Source organism: Lynx rufus, unplaced genomic scaffold (assembly GCF_022079265.1).
Source record: "Lynx rufus isolate CCGP_SWC_20201006 ecotype Redwood Valley unplaced genomic scaffold, mLynRuf1.p SCAF_1, whole genome shotgun sequence".
In the NCBI taxonomy this organism is placed as follows: Eukaryota; Metazoa; Chordata; class Mammalia; order Carnivora; family Felidae; genus Lynx; species Lynx rufus.
In genome coordinates this window covers 61,485,528-61,512,782 of record NW_025814823.1, presented here as the reverse complement: position 1 = coordinate 61,512,782, position 27,255 = coordinate 61,485,528, and positions in this window count along the sequence as shown.

Sequence of the window (27,255 nt, the reverse complement as noted above, 5' to 3'; positions counted from 1 at the left end):
CAGAGCATGAACGGGGGAGGGGCAGAGAGAGAGGGAGACACAGAATCGGAAACAGGCTCCAGGCTCTGAGCCATCAGCCCAGAGCCTGACGCGGGGCTCGAACCCACGGACCGCGAGATCATGACCTGGCTGAAGTCGGACGCCCAACCGACTGCGCCACCCAGGCGCCCCGAAGTTCTATTTTAAATAACCATTTCACCCTGCTCAGTTTTTTTTTTTATTTTTTTTAATGTTTATTTATTTTTGAGACAGAGAGAGACAGAGCATGAATGGGGGAGGGTCAGAGAGAGGGAGACACAGAATCTGAAACGGGCTCCAGGCTCTGAGCTGTCAGCACAGAACCCGACGCGGGGCTCGAACCCATGGACTGCGAGATAATGACCTGAGCCAAAGTCGGCCGCTTAACCGACTGAGCCACCCAGGCGCCCCAACCCTGTTCAGTTTTAAATGATAAAATTATACGGGGTGCCTGGGTGGCTCAGTTGGTTAGGTGTCTGACTTTGGCCAGGTCATGATCTCATGGTTCATGAGTTTGAGCCCTGCATTGGGCTCTGGGCTGACAGCTCAGAGCCTGGAGCCTGCTTCAGATTCTGTCTCCCTCTCTCTGCCCCTCCCCCACTCACACTCTGTCTGTCTCTCTCTCTCAAAAAAATAAACATTTTTAAAAAATTTAATGATAAAATTATACCTATAGGGAAAAAAAACTGAACAAGGTGAATACTTCTGAATCAGTATTACCTACACCTAAAATCTGGCCATAAGTCTCCATTAAAAGTCATGTCTGTGAAACCAAGAAATTAATATCACTGCAAAACACATATCATAAACTCAAGTTACTTTTTAAAGCAAAGTTTGTTTGCTTGTTTGTTTTCATTTGGGGGGAATCATATTATCCCATTAGAATCAGGATATTTATATTGCCAACCAAGTACAACCTAAAGTTTTCATACAATTGTTAAGAATTCATTTTGAGACATGGATATCCTGCTGAGCTAGGTGGGACCTCTGAAGAGGAGTTAAACCAAATGTTTATTTTCATGGCATATTAGACTATTTGCAAAGCAATGAAACAGCAGAACTTGTGATTAGTAATTAGTAAGTTCCCACTAAAGTTACATGTCATTATTGACTCAATAATTCAATTATTAATGTTTCATCCAGGTTTTGGGCAGAAAAACAGAAAGTAGTCTAGGTGTTTTAATCAGAGGGAAAGGCAAGAGCAGATCCATTACAAAATTATTAGAACATTCTGTAGGACAGTAGGAAGCAGGGAATCCAGAGAAACAGGAAGGAGAAACCCAGAACTCAGAAAAGCTAATGTTAAAATGCTAGCATATATGAGTCAACACCTACTCCATAATGGAAAATGATTTTCATCTAATTCTTGATCTGCCTAAAAGGTGCAGCTCCCATACAAGCCTAGAATCACTGAAATTGTGCTGACTCTGCACTGGCCACTGGGGTCCAGGATAAACCCACCACTTCTGCCTAGACAGAATCCTGGGTTTCTTTAGGAATTAAGGATAGAAACTTTGTTTTCCCTCCTCCCAGTTTATAATCCCAGTTCTCCTCTTACTCTTTTGTTGACTTAGCTCCTCCAGTAACTTTGCAACCAGTTTCCTGCATAGACTTCTCTGTTTGAAAGAAGGAGCATGAAGTCTGTTTTTCTTTGCATCAGTAGTGTGGTTTTCCTCCATGCATGGGTCTTATAAAGACAACTAGGAAACTTTCTCCATCTAATTCACCAGGTCTAATCAGCATGCCAGCAAAGTAGTAGACTAACATGATGTTCTCTACACTGTGGAAACAATTAAGGTTCGTGAGTAATACTTAATAGAAGATACTTAGAGTATGGATAGAGCATTGACTTAAGATGGTGGAGATGGACAGCTGTTCTGGCAATTGGAAAGTACCTATTTCTGGTGGACCTTGCTAACTGATATGTAGGAAAAAAAATTAAGGGTGGGAGAGTATTTTCCAAATCCCCACATCAGCAGCTCAATATTAAATGTTTTTCTCTGTTAATTTATTCCACTAAAGAGATCACAGCTTGAACAGTAGCTAACAAATTATCTACATACCTACAGTGAGCACTCCCATTAGGTCCAACTATCTTCACACTTCGTGCCATTAATAAAGTCCATCTATATTTCTCTTTACCAACCTCCCTTTAAAATTTTTTTTTTTCAACGTTTATTTATTTTTGGGACAGAGACAGACAGAGCATGAACGGGGGAGGGGCAGAGAGAGAGGGAGACACAGAATCGGAAGCAGGCTCCAGGCTCTGAGCCATCAGCCCAGAGCCTGACGCGGGGCTCGAACTCACGGACCGCGAGATCGTGACCTGGCTGAAGTCGGACGCTTAACCGACTGCGCCACCCAGGCGCCCCTACCAACCTCCCTTTAAATAATCTTCGAATTTTCTTCTTTGTGATTATCTTACTAAACTCCTTGGTTCCATCCTACCAAACTGGTCATGAATCAGAATCAACTTAGTCCTTTGGCTACATCCTCACTGAGGCACATGGACAACAAAATGTGGTCCTTGACCTTTTGCTACTAGGAAGATTTTCCTTCCTATTTTCTTTGGATGGAGATCCTATGAGGAGAATGCAATGCTTCAGCAACGTACATCTGGTTGGTGAAAAGGTATTGCAAATAACCATCTGAAAATTCAGCCAAATATACATATATACTTTCAGTGAGACAGTAGATATGGATGAAAGCAGATGGAGCCTAATAGTTAAAGTGCATGTCTTGGGATTCGAAGCCACATATTCACTTATGCAAGAATCTAGGATATGTATGAGCCAAATCTTGCATATTGTATTTCTAAATTATGGAGGAATGCAGTGCACAAGCTGTGAATCCCTACTTTATAATTGACAATTCAGGTCACAATTTGACTGGGGAGGCTTAGGGTTTTAATCCCTACCAAGGCCATGTAGCAAGTCACACAATCTATTTTTATTTTGTTTTGTTTTATTTTATTTTATTTTATTTTATTTTATTTTATTTTATTTATTTTATTTTATTTTATTTTATTTTATTTTATTTTATTTTATTTTATTATTTTTCTCAAAAGGAGAAAAGTTTTCTACAGAAAGTTGGATTTGCTCCAGAATCCTAGGAGCTGACCTGTGATTCTCCAACTAGGATAGCTAACAAACCCAACTACTACTTGTGCCTAGAAATGTAGATTTTAGAGGGTTGCAAGCATAGCCAACTATCCATTACATTAATGTATTGAATATTTACTGCCTCGAGACAAGATTAGCCACTATAATAACATAGGTAAATTAAGAAAAATGACTTTTGCTTGTAATAACCTCATTCTATCAATCTGATGTGAGAAGCAAGTAAGATATTTAAAAATTCAGTGCAATACATGATGTATTAGAATTGGAGAGATATAGGAGGAAAAATGAAGAGGATGAGCATTATGAAAAATTTCATGGAGGCGACTGGGTGGCTCAGTCAGTTAAGCGTCTGAATCGATTTCGGCTCAGGTCATGATCTCACGGAATTTGTGAGTTCAAGCCCCACATTGGGCTCTGCACTGACAGCATGGAACCTGCTTGGTATTCTCTCTCTCCCTCTCTCTCTACCCCTACCACACTCTCTCTCTCTTAAATAAACTTAAAAAATAAAATAAAATACAGAAAACTGAACATAGCATAAACAAAGCTACTTATACAAGTAAATAAGAAAAGCAATGTAAAATTTTACAAGCATAAAACCAATTTAAAAGTTGTATCTCAGATTTAAATTCTTCTAGTTAATTGCATGTAGTTTTATAAAGAAGGTTCATCTTCAAAAAATTAATTGCTGAATCTCTGCCTACATTTGCTTCATAATTATAGTTAATATCAATTCAATAGGAAAAAATATCAGTCATAAATATTGAAGTACATTAACCCATGAAAGTTTAAAGAGTCATACACTGAACTTTGAAAATTTAAAAGTAATTACACTATTAGGATAAATTTTAAATGATACAGTTGTCTGAAATTCCATGTATAGCTCAGTATAATTAATGTAAAAGTCTATGTCATTGAGAGAAATAAATGCCTCATCATATTATTTCAGAATTGTTTTTAAGTATTCTCTGAAACCATCTACTTGCTAAGAAAGAAATAAAAGTCAAATGCAAAAAGATATCCATAATGTATTCATGTCCTTCAGCACTCAGTAGATAAATCATTCTTATTCAACTGAAATCCTTGACTTATTATTATTTTTTTCTGCTCTTATGTTCAGGAGATATGCTAAGGGTACATGAATCCTCAGAGAAAACTCTGTCTCTCCATTTTTTTTTCTTTGAGAATAAAGAATGAAACTAATGGGAAGAAGGCAACCTAAAATGAAACCTCAAAGGATAATTTGTTGAAAAATGATGCAGGACATGGACTATTTGGCAGAGAATTTTCACATGTCTTGTTATTTCTATCCACAAATTCCTGTGAGATTTTTCTCCTTATCATACAGAATGTTCAACACACTAACTGTAAACTTAAGGAGAATTGAGACATTTTATAACGCTCCTATTACTGCAGAAATGTTATTTTCCTCTAAATTGGCTTAACGGTGATTGCCCAGGGACCAGTTTGAGGTATCAGAAAAAAAACTTAGCTAGAGCTGGTATCACCTACAGTGTATGAGTAAGACAGAATAATTCACTATAAAAATGGTGACATATTTAATAGAAGCCAGGTTGCAGAAGTAGTCAAATGTGTCTAAACAAAGTAATACTAGTACTATTATGTTTTGAGAAACAGGGTCAAAATTCTTTACAACAGGAGGGATATGCTTGTGTGTGTGTGTGTGTGTGTGTGTGTGTGTGTGTGCGTGTGTGTGTGCATGTGCATAGAGCTAAGAAAAAATTATCTTCAGAAAATAAATAAAAAGTAAAAAAAATAAAATTAGCCCTCACTTTTGCAATATACATTGCTTTTTTAAATAACTATGGTGGAAATCAATAAAGCTCTATGTGTAGCATGGGAGACTTAATTGGCATTACAGAATAAACATTGGGTGAGAGCAGCCCATATTCCCCTTCAGTCTAGGAACAGAGATGGTAGGATGCCCTTTCTCACCTGATCAATATCTGAAAGTCACTTTAGCAAGAGAAAGGAAGTAGAGATTTTTTCCCTCTTCCTAAGGGGAGTAGTTGAAATTCCTGATGAAGAAGAAACACTAGATTGAGGAGATTCAAAGAGGTTGAAGGAACAAAGCGAGGATTTTAAGAATACTAACACAATTTTTAACTGCGTTCATGTATTTTCATTACAGTCATCATTTTACCCTTTTTGAAAATTCTACTTTAACAGTTTTGTACATTTTCTCCAAGTCGCCAAAGTGACTCACCTGAGATAGCTAATAAACTATGTTTCTGGAGAAGTATATACTTCATAGTCTGCTGAAGTCATTCATGTCTTTTCCTAGCTTCTAGAGTAAATCATTTTTTTTCTACCTGAAGTATCATATTTGCAAATAACTCTCATTTAACAAGTTCTGACAAGGACACTATTAAGGAACACAAATTGACTTTATATGTGGAATCAATGCTCTATACAAAGCCCTCTCGAGAAAACTGGCTAAGGATCTGGCATCTAGGGATGCAGTCTCACTGGTAAAGCGACTGACTAGCCAGATGCTTCAGCAGATTTCTCAAACCTCAGTAACAGAGGAATTTAAGAACTAAAATCTGATGTCTTGGGCTTACTTTTCTAGTGTCAGCATAGAGGTAGTAATCACTTAAACTTTTTTTTTTTCAACGTTTATTTATTTTTGGGACAGAGAGAGACAGAGCATGAACGGGCGAGGGGCAGAGAGAGAGGGAGACACAGAATGGGAAACAGGCTCCAGGCTCTGAGCCATCAGCCCAGAGCCCGACGCGGGGCTCGAACTCACGGACCGCGAGATCGTGACCTGGCTGAAGTCAGACGCTTAACCGACTGTGCCACCCAGGCGCCCCAAAACTTTTAAAAATCCAATCTAAAATTCCATGTGAACATTGACAAACAGAAATACTTAGTTTGCTAAATAACATATGTCCCCAAAAGCTTATATATGGTGTTAATTTAAACAGGGAGCCCATTGCTATTCCAAAAAATAGAAACAGAAGGCAACCTTCAGGACTCATGCTACAAAGCCAGCATTACCTTGATTGCCAAACCAGAGAGACCCCACAAAAAAGGAGAACTACAGGCCAATATCCCTGATGAACATAGATGCAAAAATTCTCAGCAAGATACTAGCAAATCGAATTCAACAGCATATAAAAAGAATTAATCACCATGATCAAGTGGGATTCATTCCTGGGCTGCAGAGCTGGTTCAATATTCGAAAATCAATCAATGTGATACATCACATTAATAAAAGAAAGAATAAGAGCCATATGGTCCTGCCAATAGATGCAGAAAAAAACATTTGACAAAGTTCAGCATCCTTTCTTAATAAAAACCCTCAAGAAAATCAGGATAGAAGGAACATACCTAATCATCATAAAAGCCATATAAGAAAAGCCCACAGCTAATATCATCCTCAATGGGGAAAAACTGAGAGCTTTCCCCCTGAGATCAGGAACACGACAAGGATGTCCACTCTTACCACTGTTGTTTAACACAGTGTTGGAAGTCCTAGCATCACAACCAGATGACAAAATGAAATAAAATGCATCAAAATTGGCAACGAAGAAGTCAAACTTTCACTTTCACAGACGACATGATGGAAAACCTGAAAGACTCCACCAAAAGGCTGCTAGACCTGATTGATGGATTCAGCAAAGTCGCAGGGTACAAAATCAATGTACAGAAATCAGTTGCATTTGTATACACCAATAATGAAGCAACAGAAAGAGAAATCGAGAAACTGATCCCATTTACAATTGCACCAAGAGCCTAAAATACCTAGGAATACCTAACCAAAATGTAAAAGATCTCTATGCTGAAAATTATAGAAAGCTTAGAAGGAAATTGAAGAGGATATAAAGAAATGGAAAAACATTCCATGCTCATGGATTGGAAGAATAAATATTGTTAAAATGTCAATACTACCCAAAGCTATCTACACATTCAATGCAATCCCTATCAAAATTGCACCAGCATTCTTCTCAAAGCTACAATTTGTATGGAACCACAAAAGGCGCCGAATAACCAAAGTAATTTTGAAGAAGAAGACCAAAGCAGAAGGCATCACAATCCCAGACTTTAGCCTCTACTACAAAGCTGTAATCATCAAGACAGTATGGTACTGGCACAAAAACAGACACATAGACCAATGGAATCAAATAGAGAACCCAGAATTGGACCTACAAATGTAGGGCCAACTAATCTTTGACAAAGCAGGAAAGAGTATCCAGTGGAAAAAAGACAGTCTGTTTAGCAAATGGTGCTGGGAGAACTGGACAGCAACATGCAGAAGAATGAAACTAGACCACTTTCTTACATCATACACAAAAAATAAACTCAAAATGGATGAAAGACCTAAATGTGAGACAGGAAACCATCAAAAACCTAGAGGAGAAAGCAGGCAACAACCTCTTTGACCTCAGATGCAGCAATTTCTTGTTTGAGGTATCTCCAAACTCCAGGGAATTAAAAGCAAAAATGAACTACTAGGACCTCATCAAGATAAAAAGCTTCTGCATTGCAAAGGAAACAATCAACAAAAGTAAAAGGCAACAGATGGAATGGGAGAAGATATTTGCAAATGACATGTCAGATAAAGGGTTAGTATCCAAAATCTGTAAAGAACCACACTCAACACCTGAAAAACTAATAATCCAGTGAAGAAATGGGAAGAAGGCATGAATAGACACTTTTCCAAAGAAGACATCCAGATGGCCAACAGGCACATGAAAAGAAGTTCAACATCATTCATCATCAGGGAAATACACACCAAACCACACTGAGATACCACCTCACACAGGTCAGAGTGGGTAAAATTAACAACTCAGGAAACAACAGATGCTGGCGAGGATGTGGAGAAATGGGAACTCTCTTGCACTGTTGGTGGGAATGCAAACTGGTGCAGCCACTCTGGAAAACGCTGTGGACGTTCCTCAAAAAGTTAAAAATAGAACTACCCTTTGACCCAGCAATAGCACTACTAGGAATTTATCCAAAGGATACAGGAATGCTAAGTCATAGGGGCACAATGTACCCCAATGTTTATAGCAGCACTTTTGACAATAGCCAAATTATGGAAAGAGCCTAAATGTCCATCAATTGATGAATGGATAAAGAAGATGTGGTTTAATATACAATGGAATACTACTTGGCAATAAGAAAGAATGAAATCCTGCCATTTGCAGCAAATTGGATGGAACTGGAAGGTCTTATGCTGAGTGAAATAAGTCAGAGAAAGACAGATATCATATGTTTTCACTCTTCTGTGGAACTTGAGAAACTTAACAGAAAGAAGACCATGGGGGAAGGAAAGGGGAAAAAACAGTCACAAACAGAGAGGGAGGGAGGCAAGCCATAAGAGACTCTTAAATACAAAATATTCTAAATAAATAAATAAAACTGAGGGTTGAAGGGGGAGGGGTGGAGGAGGGGGAAAATGGATGATGGGCACTGAGGAGGGCACTTGTTGGGATGAGCACTGGGTGTTGTATGTAAGCAATGGGAATCTACCCCCCAAACCAAGAGCACACTGTACACACTGTTAGCCAATTTGACAAAAATTATGTTAAAAAAATAAAAATAAACAGGGAGCCCATTGGACTGAGGTGGCTTTAAGGTATTAGTAGTCTACCTAAACAAACCAAACCTAAGCCTGTAGTGCCTCGAGGTTAAGAAATAGAAACCTGATGACAACCAATCACAAAGAACTAATGAGGATTTCACATATGAGGCCTCACTTAAGCTATGCCCCATTAAGTAATTCCCTTGCTTTGCTTCAGCATCTTCTCTATAAAGGTTTTTCCCCCAGCTCCTGTGAGGGGAGTGTTCCCTGCCACTTCTGGCTTAGCACTGACTAATGTGCTTAAACTTTGGCTCAAACTCTAAAGTTTTTAATATGCCTCAGTTTATCTTTTAATAACAGTGATGAATAGTTTTGATGTACTTATGGAAATAAATAGGCCAACCTAATGAGGACAGCCCTTTGTGATCATGAATAATTTCTGAAGATTACTTGTGGTCACACAGGGTTAGAATAATTAGCAGAACCTGGGAGTAAATTAAAGCAATTACTGTTATTCCCTTCAGTGTTAAACTGGTCTTGCACCTTTAAGTGCTATTCTATGTACTGAACTATCTTACAGCTCGGTAAGAGCAGAGGTTAACAGGAAAAGGTTTACCTGTTGCAGATATAAATGATTTCTGTCCAGTGCAAAAGAAAACTTCAAAAGTCATCACTTATTGCTCTGTTGTTTAACCAGTTTTAAAACTAATCTGAAATTCTTTCCCTAAAACTCCTTTATTAAATAGTGTATAAATATAAATGCACTTAAATGCACTTGAAACTGGTTTTCACATTTCCTTGATTAATGAAATCTTTCATTCATAAAAAACATGGATTAACATACACTAAAAAATAAATATGATAATAATACATATGGCAAAAAAGCATGTACTTCCAAAAGTAAGAATACAAATATTAAAAATAAAAACACCTTGTAGGCAATATGGTTCTGAAATAAAAATAAATGGCTTAATAGAGTATGCTAAAATATTGCACATAAACTATGTAATTTTTAATTATCAATGTTGTATTCTGTTAAAAGGTAATATAGATGGATTATGTGAATAGAGATGATGGAACAATTTGTTTATTAAATATTCTACATGAATAAATGCAAAAATATAAATATTTAATGTGAAAATTAATTGATATTACTATTTATAAAATTAGTAAATTAAGACGTTTAAACTTCCATAGATAAAGAAAAAAACAAAATTAAAGGAAGAAGTTAAATTAGATAAAAATATTCAAGACATATGTGGGATAAAATCTTATTTTTATGAGATTAACTTTAATTCAAATGGTTAAAGATAAATAACTTATATAGAAAATAAAGAATGAAGGAAAAAATAGTCATAAAAAACACATTAAAATCTTTTTTAAAAATTCTAGTTCTTATTGAGCTAAGTAAATGTCAAATAAAACAAATGTTTTATTTGGTTTAAAAATATATATTTTTTTCAAATTGTAGTAAAGTGGGTGGGTTAGATAGTAATTTCATGCACTATTGCGTCAACCACTTGTGCAAATGCAATGGAGTCTGCAGCTTCTGTAGAACCAACTGGAATCTGTGTAAAACATTCAAGAACTATTGATTTGATCTGATTTATAATGTTACATTTAACCATTAATTTGGAGGAACTAGTTAGAAATGCAAATCAAGACTGAGTGTAAAAAATACTGTAGCATTCTTATAATAAAAAAACAATCAGTGTAAAAAGCTATTGATTATACAAATTATGTTAACCCATTAAAATTCAACATAAACTCATGTTAATCCATTAAAATTCATAAGGATAATCTTACAAAACACTTTATTACAGAGGAAAGGAGAAACATTGCATAAGTTGTAGGAAAAAAGTGATTATTAATTAGTCTGTAAAGTATAATATTTATGTATAAATATTTGTACAAAAACGTTTATTTGTTAAAAAATTTTTTTAAATATTTATTTGTATATTCTATATTTTTACCAACTGTGAACCTTACTAGGTAGAATTTTCATACATAGATGATAGAGAGATAGATGACAGAGAGAGAGACAGAGAGACAGAGAGAGAGAGAGAGAGGGAAGTTTTCATATAGATACACATGCAAAGATAAAAATGAAAAGCTGGGAACCACCACTTTGAAAACTGTTCTGTACTGTCTTATAAATTGATTCCACTTCTAGGTAATTATCTAAGCTATGTTAAAATACATAGCCACAAAAAGACTTGCATACCTATGCTCATAACAGCTTCATTTATAATAGCAAAAATCTGAAAATGACTCTAAAGTCCATCAGCAGAGGAATGCATAAGCGCAGCATATCCATTAAATGGGATACTCTTCAATAAGAAAAATGACTGGATATTGACACATGCCACAAAATGAATGAATGTCAAAATAATTATGCTTAACAAAGGAAGTTAGACACAAAAGAGTACATGCTGCATGATTTTATTTATATGGAAATCTAGAAGATGCAAGTCAGTCATTAGTGGCATAAAGCTAATTAATTGCTGTCGGGAGTCAAATATCCAGGGCACGTGGCTATAAAGAGCAATGTGAGAACATTTGTGAATGATAGAAATTTTCACTTCGTATTTCAACTGTAATCTTTAAATTTATCAGAATTCTTTGAAATATATACATTAAAAAATGCTTGTACTTCATTATATATATGAATTATGTCACAATAAAGGTTATCAAACTAGGAAAGCTAATTAAAATACCTTCTAAATAACAAATATATTTAAGAACATATTTTAATATGCCTTGAATATTTTTTTACATGTTTGCCAGTAGCATTTACTAAATTATAGTAGTTGCAATTTGATAAGATTGAATGGGCACCACCTACATTATCTTTCACCTATTTAAACTATAGATTTCTTTTATAGTCACTGGAATCTAACCCACAAAGTGGCAAGTGAATTAAGAGTTACTGGTAACTTCTCAGAGATCACTAATGCCTATAACAGCTCAAATGTTTCTAAAAGGTTGAAAAATTGCTGAGATAATTGGTTGAGAAATTTTAAGAGAACAGATTTGGAGAATGGCAAGTCTGTATTCAGTAATGTTATATTTAGGAAACTGAAAAAGAATTTTCTTCCAACTTTAAAAGAATAAGAGAGCAGTATCTTGGCATTTTAACACATATGATATAACCTATGTGTTCACATGAATCATTCTGATATTGCTTCTTTGGAAACATCATGACTTGATGTTATAGAAGTTACACAGCTACTAATGGTGAAAGTATATTTTCTCTGAGGCTCAAGTCAGAGATTTGCAATTATCCAATGACAACGAAAAACAAAAATAACATGCAAAATAATGATCAAGCCTATTGCATGCCATTTGCCTTAAGATAACAAGGAATTATTCACAATACAAACTAAGTTTTACTCTAACTTTAATAACCTAATTTGAATACACATATTTTCAGTAGGATGTGATTGCAAATGTACTGTTAAGACTTTATGTGTTCTCAATTTTTTTTTGCTCTCCATACTTATTGACTTACAACAGTGAATTCAATGTTAAATATCCATCTTACTCTTCTTGCAATGACATTAAAAACTATGATGATTACAATCACTTCGATTAATTTCATGCTTGAAGAAGAATGGTGAGAAGCATTCACATTATACAAAGAAAAAACTTATTGTGCAGTTATTCAGTTATGTTAAAAGTACAGAAAAATATAACATGAAATCAATGTTTCCAGTAAAATGATAAAAGTGAAGAAATCCAACTAAATACAAGTCTCAAAATGTTAGCAAGTATTATTATTATTATTATTCAGACAATTGTGTTTCAGAATGAAGTGTGTGAACATCAGATAAAATGGTTGGTATTTTAAAAAAAATTTTTTAATGTTTATTTATTTTTGAGAGAGAGAGAGCACAAGTGGGGGAAGGGCAGAGAAAGAGGGAGACACAGAATCCAAAGCAGGCTTCAGGCTCTGAGCTGTAAGCACAGAGCCAGACTCGGGGCTTGAGCTCACAAAGGGTGAGATGACCTGAGCTGACGTCGGATGCTTAACCGACTGAGCCACCTAGGTGCCCCCAAATTGCTGGTATTTTAAAACTGTAAACTTTTTGGTTTTAAAGGAAATTACAATTTTATACTTCAATTTACTTAAATTTAAAAACAGAATTAAACTATGGTTTAAAATCCAAAAGCCCTAGAGATATTATATTGTAATGGACATTATCATTGAAAGCTAGCAACGATTTTACCCCATCCTCTTCATGTAGTGTTAATGTGGCTGTCCGTGTTTGGTTCATGAATATGATTGAAATTTGGCCAAATGTAAGCAAAAGTATAATCAGAAAGTTGCTGGAAGTCTTGATGATAATTGTTCCCAACTTCCAAGTCAGATATGTGGAAATCAATACATCTCTCTCTCTCCCTCTCTCCTTCTATTCTTAAAAATGGAAGCATTTAGTTTCATTTGTGATTGGCAACCATCCTGCAACCAGGAGATTAAAGAACTTCAGCACTGATCCAACATGTGGAAAGCATATTGAGATTCAGAAACACCTGTGTACCTTGATTATATCATTAAACTGCTGGATCAACCTGAATTCCACTCCTCTTCTAGACTTTATGATAAGTGAGAATATACTTCCCCACTGTTTGGGCCACTGTGATTTCACTATTCATTACAGAGGAAAGTCTTCTGACTGATAAAGAATTTGGGAGCAGGAAGAAGTGATATTGTAATTAACATACAATGGAATGAATTTCTCAAAACAAAATCACACTGTATAAAGTTAAACAGGCAAGGTAGACATTATTCAAGGCTTTTGCAATGAGACATTAAGACCAGAATTCTGTCTAAGCTCAACTCTGCCAAAATAAAGAGTGGGAGAGTTTTAAGAGCTGAGGTGGGGAAATCATAGACCATCTGTGTTTTCTAATTGGCATTACTCAAAGAAAAAAAAGCTGTATCTTGATGACAGGAGGTAGTTTCATAACATGAAACAAGGTGCCCACTGAAGTTAGGCCCCTATCCTACCACAGAAAATGGGAGATAGGGGCACTATATTTCTTGATGATTACATTCCAAAGGATTGGCTCCCAATCCCTGAGAAAGACATTACTAGGTTTCAGAAAATTGTCAAGAAGCTTCCAAAAAGATTTGTGTCTCAATGGGGCATATAAAACATTTATAATTACAAGTTTTCTAAGGTAAATTCTCTAAGAAAAGAGAGGTCATGGATCTAGTATCAGGAAAAGATCTGACTTAAGTTTAATCAAGTTAATGAATGGTTGTGTTCCTCAAGACTCATATCTTAGGGTGCCTGGGTGGCTCAGTTGGGTAAGTGTCCAACTCTTCATTTCAGCTCAGGTCACAATATCACAGTTTGTGAGTTTGAGCCCCCATTGGGCTCTGCAGTGACAGTAGGAAGTGTGCTTAGGATTCTTTGTCTCTCTCTCCACCCCTTCCCTGCTTGCTCTCCATCTAAGAAAGAAAGAAAAGAAAAGAAAAGAAAAGAAAAGAAAAGAAAAGAAAAGAAAAGAAAAGAAAAGGAGAGAAACTACTTAAAAAAAGAAAAGACTCCTATCTTGAGACCTAACTCCCAATGCAATGATATTAATTGATGTGCCTTGGAGAGGGTGGAGCCCTCATGAATGAGATTAGTGCCCTTATAAAAGAGGCCACAGAGAACTCCTTTGCCTGTTTCTGTCAGGTGAGGTTGCAGCCAAAAGATGACTGTCTAGGAGCCAGGAAGTAGGATCTCACCAGACACCAAATGTGCCAGCACCTTGATCTTAGACTTCCCAGACTTTAGTTTATTATAAGAAACAAATTTCTGTTATTTATAAGCCAATTAGTCTATGGTATTTTTGTAATAGCAGCCTCAATAGACTAAGACAGAGGGGGACATTAAAGTCCTTTGGTCAGACTAAATGGAGGAGATAGGGCAGAGAATAGTGAGGACCTCATCATTCTTAGCTAAGGAATTGTCAACACTTGTTAAGTTGTTGAGAAACTACTGATTACACTGTGGCCTGGTGTTTGTTTCCTATTTACTAATGCTATAGCAGTAGGGAGCTTGGCAGTAACTAACTAAATCATTAACTAACTATATATATTATAATACATTAAGTATTTATTGTGGCATTCTACATGTCACTATATGTAAAGGATATTTGAAGACAGAAAATAGAGGAAGCATGTTTTTTCTTAGAAAGCCTGTTTCCCAGACTACAATAAAAAATGTAAATTTGGTAATCTGACATTCTATATAATGTAAAATACAACAAATTTTCTAACCCAGTAATGGAAGTACCAGCATATAGAGAGGGAAGTGAGAAAATACCAAGTCTGATCATCTTGGTTTCCCCCCTGGTTTCCCTCTTTACCCATGCCCCTCTGTCTCTCACACACACTGTATTAATGCTCCAGTGAGGCATTCTCAGCTAGTTGTCTCCCTTTACAGAGGTATAATTCCAAATATCTCAATTCAGAAAACTTTAACTTTAGATCAGCATAAAAACATGGATAAAGCTGAAGAAACAGGAATTCTATAGATCAAAAACCCATGCTAGAATACTTCCCTGAGTAGCTCTTATCCCATGAAATTGATCTAAAGGATTGTTTTTGTAAACATGGTTCACAGACTTGTGTAGATTCCTGAATTATTATCTGTTTGCTTACAGATTGGAAGTAATGTTTAGAAACTGTCATAACATTCTAACATTGCTTCAACATCCAATATATTTTTTAAATTTTATTTTTTTCTAGTAACCCACTTTATAATAAAATTTTTTAAACTATCATCCTATGAGAGATTTTTTTTTTGAAAATAGCCATTTCACAGATATATCTGGAAGTATGATCAAAAACAAGTATTTTGCAAACCTACTAAATATTTACGGAGACCAACTGTCAAAGAAATCCCAAATAATAATGTTTAAATCTCTGAGGAAATTCTTGGTCTCTAAACTCATACCAATAGAAATTGTTCTAAAGAATGCACAAGGGGTACCTGGGTGGCTCAGTTGGTTAAGCATCCATTTTCAGCTCAGGTCATGATCTCACAGTTTGTGAGTTCGAGCCCCACGTTGGGCTTTGTGCTGACAGCTCAGAGCCTGGAGCCTGCTTTGGATTCTGTGTCTCCCTCTCTCTCTCTGCTCCTCCCCTACTCATGCTCTGTCTCTCTCTCAAAAATAAATAAACATTAAAAAGCAAAATTTTTAAAAAGAATGCACAAGACCCAGGATAAGAAACATGGAGAAATCCAATCCTAAATAAGGCCAAAGAGGATAAGGTTCAAGAACAGTAACCCAGAAATCAGATCCTGGGAATACCAGATTGGTTGACTGCCTATTTTCCAAGGGGCATCAGATGCTAAGACAGGATGAAATACATTGACTTTAAAAGAGGAAATATCTGGGGGCACTTGGGTGGCTCAGTCATTTAAGCATCCAGCTTCAGCTCAGGTCATGATCTCACTGTTGGTGGGTTCAAGCCCCATGACAGCTGAGAGCCTGGAGCCTCCTCTGTGTCTGTGTCTCCCTCTCCCTCTCTCTGTCCCTCCCTTGTTCACGCTCTGTCTCTCAAAAATAAATAAAGATTAAAAAATAATAACAAAAGAGGAAATATGTGTGTGAAAAGGAAATAGGGATGAAGTTGAAAGGGGCTGAGAGATTCATGATTTGTGATTTAATTCTGATCATGAGTGAAGGAGAGAGGAAGAGAAGATTGGGTGGAAGCATCATGGACTACTTTGCAGTCTAAGGCAGGTTCAGCAAAGTCTCCAGGGAATCCTTGAGCTTTGAGCAGAGTCTCAAAGGATTCCCAGTTTCCCAGGAATGGGCCTGCCTCAATATCCCTTCTACTTTGTCACTGCCTGGGAGCTGTACAAGGAGGCATGGCAGTTGGATTTCAGAGTACAGCAGCTGGGGCCTTTGTTCATTTATCAAATGAAGCAATTCTCAGAATCCTTTGTGTGCACCAATCTACTTCACACAAGTCCAAGTAGCAACTCTTGCATGACTCCCACAGGATTTTATTTCTGAAGGAAAATTCCTAAGCTGAAGATTAGTGGGATGAACTACAGCCCCCACCACTTAGGCAATCTCAGGGCCACAGAGAACATTCATCCTCTCACACTTCACCATAGATTCTAAATTCCCCTCAGGCTCATCTACAACCAAAACGGGTCTCCGTAGCTTATTTGGTAGCGTGATACAAGCCTTCAATCCAAAAGGTTAGTCATACCCTTCTCAGTCCAGGGTTACTGCACATGTCCATTCATAGTTACAACAGGGCAAAGGGTAGTCAGGAGGTGTACAAGAGGATCACCTGAGCACCACAGATATTCCTCAGACCTCCATCATGGAAAAGTAGCCCTACCTCAGCCTGCTGGTCAGTGTCAAATAGCACAGCCATTATGATGACTTCTTTTCTTACCTGCTGGTTGCAGACACAAGGAATCCAAAGGACCCTGATGGCAGCCATAATTTGTAGTGGCTGAATCAGGCTAAGAAGATATCCCTGTTGTCAGAGCTATCCTTTCCAGAAGGAAGTAGAACTGATGATAGAACAGAGGAGTGGATAAGACAAGAGTTTATGTGTGTATCTTGGATCTCTGCTTGTGGATTAAAATCAAGGGAAGGAAGTGGTGGAAATATTGATATAGATTTCAGAGAAAATGTAAAAAAGGGAGCTGTGTCCTATTTAACTGGAGTGGTGAACTGGTAGCCTACAAGCTTCTCAAGAAGCTTCAACCTTGCAATGCCAGCTTAATCTGCAAATCATAATGAAAATAAAGGTGGAAAAGGTAATTAGGCAACCTACTGGGCCATTAACATTCCAGTTTTGTTTGAAGAATGTGGCCAAGTGTAGGACTGGAGAAAAGCTAGGCTGCCTCAGGGATCTGTGCTGACTGTCCTCTGGCACCCTCAGAGGAGAGCCTCTCTAGGTGGGGTGGCCTGAGGTGATGCAACTCTGCCCCCTGACTGGCTGCCAGGAATGGACTGACTGGCTGATTGATGGATCGATTTAAATGTATATAAGCTTTGTTCAGCAACCACACCATCTCCCAGGGAAAGAAATGTAAGGTAAGAACAATTGGGAGTGAAACACTAGTGATGATACACACTATTTATTACAAACTATTAAAAACAGAAGAAAAAACTTTACTTGGCCAATCAAGAATTTTACAACTTCAGAAAAATTGGCCATAGGAGGTTAATAATAGGCCATGATGATGGTCATATAATTAGGTAAGCAAATTAAAAAAAATTCACATTTTGCACATCTTGGCTATGACCACTTACTGTCTTGCTATAAGTACATGAACTATGAAAAAGATGTAATGAACATGGAATTCTCTACCTGCTTTCATCAGGTCTGAGAGACAGAGAGAGAGAGAGAGAGAGAGAGAGAGAGAGAGAAGGAGGGAGGAAGGGAGGGAGGGAAAGATACACCAAGAAGGCAGAAGGGAAAAATAGCTATCTTAAATTTTTTAAATTATTCTATTCCTTAAATGATTCATTCTAAAGGCTTAAATGTTTCCTACAGTAGGAAACACACATATATAATAATGCTATCACATTTGCATAATGGAATTAAAGAGATTATTTAATTATTAATAATTAAAGGGATAGTTAAGAGGCAAGGGAAAGTGAATGACAACCTGACATATCACAGAGTATGACTATCAGGGTCAGTTGTACAGATAATGGCTTTAGCGACTTTGAAGGAAAAAAAATAAGTCTAGGTTATAGGCTATATTTAAAAAAAAAAAATAACAAAAACCAAAAAACAACTCTCCAAACAATTCTATTTCTCATTTTAAACCCAGAAGCAGTTGAGGGGAGAGAAATGCAAAAGTGTATCAGGAAAAACAAACACATGGGCATTTTCAAATTCCCCTTTGTATAAAGACTATATTTGTTTCCTAGGGCTGTGGTAAAAAATCACCACAAACTCGGTGACTTAAAACAAGAGCAAATGTATTCCTCATAGTCCAGGAGGCTAGAAATCTGAAATCAAGTTGTTGTCAGGGCCATGTCCCCCCGGAAGACTTTAAGCAAGAATCCTTTGTTGATTCTTCCTAGCTTCTGGTGGTTGCTGGCATTTCTTCATGTTTCTTAGAATGAAGCTATATCATACCAATGTATTCCTCTATCTTCACATGGACATCTTCTGTGTGTGTGTGTGTGTGTGTGTGTGTGTGTGTGTGTGTGTGTGTCTGTGTCTTAAACCCCCTCTTCCTGAGAGGGCACTGGTCATACTGGATTTAGGGCTCATCCTAATCCAGTACAACTTCAGCTGAACGTGATTACATCTGTAAAGACCCTATTTTCAAAGAAGGCCACGTTCCTAGGTTCCAGGTGGACATGAATTTTCAGGGGACATTATTGAAACTAGTTAAAACATTTAGAAACAATCAAGAGTTACAATACAAATCTCAGATTCTCCAAATGTCCTTTAGTCCTAAGAAAATATAATACCTCGATCCTTGTTTAACAGGAAGAAGATTCAAGAATATTTAGGGAAAAAAAATGTTCCAGTGAATTATCCTTTTACTTGAATTGTTTTGAATATTATCTAGTTAACTTTATATTAGGATATATTGAGTTCATAAAAACATGTATTTTAGGTATATGAGAAAATATGGGATAAATATTCACTGTGAAGTTATTTTGATAAAGCATTTTCATTTAGTACTCTCGCTACTAGGCAAAATAACAAACATGATGAAAATCTTTTTGTGTTTTAAGTCATAAAGAAAAATTGCAGGGGCACCTGGGTGGCTCAGTCAGTTAAGCATCTGACTTCAGCTCAGGTCATGATCTCCCAGTTCATGAGTTCAAGCCCCATGTCGCATCAGGCTCTGTGCTGACAGCTCAGAGCTTGGAGCCTGCTTCAGATTCTGTGTCTCCCTCTCTCTCTGCCCCTCCCCACCTCACACTCTGTCTCTGTCTCTCTCAAAAATAAATAAACATTTAAAAAATTGCGAACAGAAATATGACTTTTCATCAAAAAAGGACTGATTATTTTTATCTCCTCCTCTGCCTCAGTTCAATGGACTATCTTTTGGAACTTCTCCCATTCCCCTGGTCATCTCTGAAAGTCTCTCATTTGGACCATTGCCTTCTGTTTTTGCAGTAAAAATCCCTGAAATAGTCCCTTCTAATTCCATGACTTGAGTCCACATCTACATACCACTGACTCTTCTGAGAGGTCTCTAGGCAACTAAAATTATATCCCAAACCAAATATTACATTCTGTCTCCTAACTCTCCTCTCTTTCCAGTTCACGTTGTTTATGAAGTAACTCCCAAACACCCAAAAATCATAGGTGACTGACCATCTCTCCCACATTCCCACTTAAATTTCAAATGGTGACGTTTCTACCTTCTCCATTATTCTGCCTCAAATATATTCGTATTTCTCCAGATTGCCTATCACCTGTTTACTTGGTACTAGTTATTTTCTTAGCTCTGAGCTTCCACTATGGATTAAGCTACGTGACTACATTGCTCACAATGTCAGAGGTCAGATTCTCTGGGACACAGGCTGTGAAATTCTGAGACATGCAAACAGACACACTCCTGGGTACAACATCTGTAAGGAAGCAAGACAAACATGATTGGAAAACGGGGGAAATCTCAACTATGAGGCAGTTTCAAAGTAACCTAAAATAGTATTTCTTTTCTTTCTTTTTTTTATTATTTTTCAACACTTATTTATTTTTGAGAGACAGAGAGAGACAGAACATGAGCAGGGGAGGCGCAGAGAGAGAGGGAGATACAGAATCCGAAGCAGGCTTCAGGCTGTGAGCTGTCAGCACAAAGCCTGATGCGGGTTTGAACTCACAAACCACGAGACCATGACCTGAGCTGAAGTCCGACGCTCAACCGACTGAGCCACCCAGGCGCCCCCTTTTTTATTTTTTTAATTTTTTTCTAAAATAGTATTTCTTAGATGTCTGAATTGAGACAGGCCCAATGTCTCCCTTCCTGCATCAACTAGGAAAAGAGCATAATGTTAATCAGGATAGTTCCCTTTGGCTGAGGAAGACCTCAATCAGAGACTCAAGATAAGCCATCAGCAGCCACCACCCATGGCAGTCAGGGAATGGGTGCCTTGGAGGCAAAGGAATGCAGGTGGGTCTAGTCAACACACCAGAACATACGCGCTCTTTCTTCCTCAGATATACTTGTATTACATTTTCTTTACCTGGAAACAGTTTTTTCAGGGTGGTTTGGTCTCTTTTCTCGTGGAAATTCACACAAGAAAGGCTTTTGAGATATGATTGCTATTTGGCAGCTGGTCTTAGAATGGCAACTAATATTTATTACTTCTGTCTTCTTATTCTAGCTAAACTTCCATCATTCCAGCTAAATTTTCCATCATTCACAGGTATTACCTCCACTGGTCTTGGTGGGTCACCTGGTAGAATGATTAGAGGTATCTGAATCTCTAATCACCAGGAACTTCTCAAGCCAGTACTACCGCACATGGCGATGTGCAATCAAAATAGAGCAAGAGTGCACCACGAATCTCCATTGTGCGTCACTTGGTGCCCAAATCTCCTTTCCTGCCTGCCTCGTGTAATAGCTCCTCTACCCCCTCTAGATAGGGGGATTACTCCTTTCCTTGCTTCCTGGTCCCTTGCTTCTTTTCCCTGGGAAAGTTAATATCTCTATGGAAATCAGAACCTCTATATGCACAGAGCATAGAGTTCTGGGGGATGATTCCCAAGTTTCCAAAGTGGATCACTGTAAATAATGGTAAGCAGAAACACTCCTGTATTTTGACTTTTGGGCCCACATATTCTGCCTATTTGGACAAAGCACCAAGTGATCATTGATGTAATGGTCTTCCTGAATCCTGACAGTATGGTTCCCCACACACTCAGGATAACCTGCAGGCCATTATCTCTGAGGTGGCACTCACATGCTGTTCTATCACTACCAGGTCAGTGCCTCCTTGTTATTGTTATATGTAATAAGATCACTGAATCCCAATATCATGTGCCAGTTGTACCACCTCCTTTGCTGAAAAGTATGCCCCTTGTTCTAATATAAGTATCCTGTTCGGGTGAATCGAACACTCTCTAACCTACTTATGGTTGTTATGTGAGGCTCTGAAGGAAAGGCAAAGTGAAAACATATCAAGAGGAATCATTGTTCTTCCATGACTCAACTTGCTATCAGTTGGATAGTTTATTTCCTTAAGATATGGTGCAGTATCTGAGTGGCAGGCTCATGCATGCATTGTACCAATTCTGAAGCTTGCTAACAACAACTAGTTGTGTCATTCACAACAGTGAATTCTCTCTGTTGGGTGTTAATATGGGATGAAAAGATGCTCACACTCATGCATAGTCTTTCTTTTTTTTCTAATCCATTTTTATTGAATTAAAATTCACATACAATAAAATTCCCCCTTTAAAGGATATAATTCAGCATTTTAGTTTAATTTAGTTTGGTTTACTTTACTTTATTGCTTTACTTTAGTTCACTTTAGTTTCATTTCAGGTATAGAATTTAGTGATTCATCACTTATATACAACACCCAGTACTCATCACAAGGGTCCTTCTTAATATCCATCACATATTGAACTCATTCCCTACCCACCTCTACTCCAGCAAGCCTCAATTTGTTCTCCATAGTGAAAAGTCTGTTTTATAGTTTGCCTCTTTTTTTTTTTTAACACCCACAAGTTCATTTGTTTGGTTTCTTAAATTCCACATATGAGTGAAGTCATATGATATTTGTCTCTCTCTGACTTATTTCAGTTAGCTAATACTCTCTAGCTCCATCCACTCATCTAGCTCCATTGCATTCTAGCAAATGAAAAAATTTCATTCTTTTTGATTGCTGAGTAATATTGCATTGTATATATATACCACATCTTCTTTATCCATTCATCCGCTGATGGATATTTGGGATCTTCTCCATAATTTGGCTATTGTTGATAATGCAGCTATAAACATTGGGGTGCATGTATCCTTCAAATCAGTATTTTCATATCCTTTGGAGTATAGTTGCTGTATCACAGGGTAGTTCTACTTTTAACTTTTTGAAGAAGCTCCATGTCGTTTTCCAGAGTGGTTGCATCAGTTTGCATTTCCACCAACAGTGTAAGAGAGTTCCCTTTCTCCACATCATCCTCAACACCTCTTGTTCACTCTGTTATTAATTTTAGCCATTCTGACAGGTGTGAGGTGATATCTCATTGTAGTTTTCATTTGTATTTTCCTGATAATGAGTGATGTTGAGCATTTTCTCATGTGTCTGTTAGCCATCTATATGTCTTCTTTGGAAAGATGTCTACTCACGTCTTCTGCCCATTTTTTAACTGGATTATTTGTTTTTTGGATGTTGAGTTTGATAAGTTCTTTATAGATTTTGGTTACTAACACTTTATCAGATATACCATTTGCAAATATCTTCTCCCGTTCCATAAGTTGCCTGTTAGTTTTGTTGATTACTTCCTTTCTTGTGCAGAAGTTTTTATCTTGATAAAGTCTCAGAAGTTCATTTTTGCTTTTGTTTCCCTTGCTTCCAGAGACATGCCTAGTAAGAAGATGCTTTCACTGATGCCAAAGAGGTTGCTGGCTGTGTTCTCCTCTAGGATTTTGATGGTTTCCTGTCGCACGTTTTGGTATTACATCCATTTTGAATTTATTTTTGTGTATAGTGTAAGGAAGTGGTCCAGTTTCATTCTTCTGCATGTTGCTGTCCAGTTTTTCCAATACCATTTGTTGAAGAGACTGTCTTTTTTCCATTGGATAGTCTTTCCTGCTTTGTGAAAAATTACTTGACTATATACTTGTGGGTTGATTTCTGTGTATTCTATTCTGTTCCATTGAAGTATGTGTTTGCTTTTTGCCAGTAACATACTGTCTTGATGACTACAGCTTTGTAATATAACTTGAAGTATGGAATCATGATGTTTCTGGCTTTGTTTTTCTTTTTCAAGATTGCTTTGGCTATTCAGTGTCTTTTGTAGTTCCATACAAATTCTAGGATTGTATGTTCTAGTTCTGTGAAAAACACTAGAGGTATTTTGATAGGGGTTGCTTTAAATGTGTAGATTGCTTTGGGTTGTATACAGACATTTTAACAATATTTGTTTCTCCGATCCATGAGCATGGAATGTCTTTCCATTTCTTTGTGTCGTCTTCAGTTTCTTTCCTAAGTGCTCTGTGGTTTTCAGAGTATAAATCTTTTACTTCTTTGGTTAGATTTATTCCTAGGTATCTTATGGGTTTTGGTGCAATTATAAATGAGATCAATTCCTTGATTTCTCTTTCTGCTGGCTCATTACTGGTGTAGAGAAATACAACAGATTTCTGTACATTGATTTTATATCCTGTGACCTTGCTGAATTTGCGTATCAGTTCTAGCAGTTTTTTGGTGGTGTCTTTTGGGTTTTCTACTAGAGTATCAGGTCATCTGTGAAGAGTGAAAGTTTAACTTCTTCCTTGCCAATTGGATGCTTTTATTTATTTATTTATTTTTGTGTTGTCTGATTGCTGAGGCTAGGACTTCCAGCCTAACAGTAGTAAGAGTATTCACTCCTGTCCTATTTCTGACCATAGAGGAAAAGCTCTCAGGTTTTCCCCATTGAGTGTGTATTAGCTGTGGGTCTTTCGTATATGGCCTTTATGATGTTGAGGTTATGTTCCCTCTATCCCTACTTTTTGAAGGTTTTTATCAAGAATGGATGCTGTATTGGGGCGCCTGGGTGGCGCAGTCGGTTAAGCGTCCGACTTCAGCCAGGTCACGATCTCGCGGTCCGTGAGTTCGAGCCCCGCGTCGGGCTCTGGGCTGATGGCTCAGAGCCTGGAGCCTGTTTCCGATTCTGTGTCTCCCTCTCTCTGCCCCTCCCCCGTTCATGCTCTGTCTCTCTCTGTCCCAAAAATAAATAAACGTTGAAAAAAAAAATTTAAAAAAAAAAAAAAAAAAAAAAAGAATGGATGCTGTATTTTGTCAAATGTTTTTTCCTGCATCTATTGAAAGGGTCATACAGTTCTTATCCTTTCTTTTATTAATGTGGCATATCATGTTGATTGATTTGCAAATATTGAACCACACTTACAACCCAGAAATAAATCTCACTTGATCGTGGTGAATGATTCTTTTAATGTAAAAAAAAAAAAAAAAAAATGTATCCATGTTTATCCAGGATATTGGCCTGTAGTTCTCTTTTTTAGTGGGGTCTTTGGTTTTAGAATCAAGGTAATTCTGACCTCATGCAATAAGTTTGGAAGTTTTCCCTCCACTTCTATTTTTTGGAACAGTTTTAGAAAAATAGGTATTAACTCTTCTTTAAATGTTTGGTAGCATTCTCCTGGGAAGCCATCTGGCCCTGGGCTTTGGTTTGTTGAGAGATTTTTGATTACTGATCCAATTCCTTTGCTGGTTATAGGTCTGTTCAAATTTTCTATTTCTTCCTGTTTCAGTTTTGGTAGTTTATATGTTGCTAGGAATTTATACATTTCTTCTAGATTGCCCAGTTTGTTGACATATAATTTTTCATAATATTCTCTTACAATTGTTTGTATTTGTATGGTGTTGGTTGTGATCTCTCCTCTCTCATTTGTGATTTTATTATTTGGGTCCTTTATCTTTCATGTCTGGCTAGGGGGTTATCAATTTTATTCTTTCGAAGAACCAGCTTGTAGTTTCATTAATCTGTTCTACCATTTTTGTTATTGTTGTTTCTATATCATTTATTTCTGCTCTGCTGGCTTTAGGCTTCTTCATTTGCTGTTCCTTTTCTAGCTCCTTTACGTGTCAGGTTAGGTTACATATTTGAGATTTTTCTTGCTTTGTGAGATTAGCCTGAACTGCTATATAATTCCTGTTGATTGCTGCTTTTACTACATCCCAAAGGTTTTGGACCATTGTGTTTTCATTTGTTTCCATGTATTTTTTTTTTTCTGCTCATTTCCTGGTTGACTAATCCATTCTTTAGGAGGTTGTGCTTTAGACTTCAGGTACTTGAGGGCTTTCCAAATTTTTTCTTGTGGATGACTTCAAGTTTCATAGCATTGTGATTGGAAAATATGCATGGTATAATCTCAATATTTTTGGACTTGTTGGGGGCTGATTTGTGAACGAGTATGTGCTCTATTCTGGAGAATGTCCCATATGCACTTGCAAAGAATGTGTATTCTGCTGCCCTAGGATGAAATGTTCTGCATATACCTGTTAAGTCAATCTGGTCCAGTGTGTCATTCAAAGCCATTACTTCCTTGTTGCTTTTCTGCTTAATCTGTCCATTGTTGTGTTATGCTAAAGTCTCCTATTATTGCATTATTAGCAATAAGTTCCCATATGTTTGTTCTTTTTTTAATGTTTATTTATATTTTTTGGCGGGGGGGAGACAGAGACAGCACAAGTGGGGTGGAGGAGGGGCAGAGAGAGCAGGAGACACAGAATCCAAAGCAGGCTCCAGGCTGTGAGCTGTCAGCACAAAGCCTGATGTGAGGCTTGAACACACAAACCGTGAGATCATGACCTGAGCCAAAGTCAGACGCTTAACTGACTGAGCCACCCAGGCGCTCCTCTTTATATTTGTTATTGTTTTATATATTCGGGTGTTTTCCAGTTGGGGGCATAAGTATTTACAATTGTTAGATCTTCTTGTTGGATAGGCCCCTTAATTATGATGTAGTGCCCTTCTCAACTCTTGTTATAGTCTTTGGTTTAAAATCTAGTTTGTCCGATTTAAGTATTGCTACCTTAGTTTTCTTCTGGCATACTTAATGGTAAGTATTTCTCCATCCCCTTTCAATCTTCAGGTGTCTTTAGGTCTAAAATGAGTCCCTTGTAGGAAACATATAGATGGGTCTTGTTTTTTGTTTTTTGTTTTTAATACATTCTGAAACCCTATGTCCTTTGGTTGGAGCATTTAGTCCATTTACATTCAGAGTTATTATTGAAAGATATGAATTTAATGCCATTTTATTACTTGTTTTGTCAGTGCTTCTGGAGATTTTCTCTGTTCCTTTCTAGTCTTGTCACTTTTGGTTTCTATCCCACTGAAAGAATCCCCTTTAATATTTCTTGCAGGACTGGTTTAGTGGTCACAAGCTCCTTCGGTTTTTGTTTGTCTGGGAAACTCTGTGTCTCTCCTATTCTAAATGATAGCCTTGCTGGATAGAGTATTCTTGACTGCATATTTTCCCATTCAGCATTTTGAATATATCATGCCACTCCCTTCTTGCCTGCCAAGTTTCTGTGGAGAGATCTGCTGCTAACTTTATTTGTCTTCCCTTATAAGTTAGGGACTTATTTTGTCATACTGCTTCTAGTATTTTTTCTTTAACTCTATTTTGAAAATTTTAAATTATATATTTAACTCTATGATATGTCTTGGTGTTGGCCTGCTTTTATTAATTTTGATGGAAGTTCTCTGTGCCTCCTGGACTTGGATGTCTGTTTCTTTCCCCAGATTAGTGAAGTTTTCAGCAATAATTTCCTCAAATAAACCTTCTGCCCTCTTTCCCTCTCCTGGGGAAGAGGAGACTCCTATGATATGAATGTTTTTACACTTAATGGAGTTATTGGGTTCCCCAGATCTAT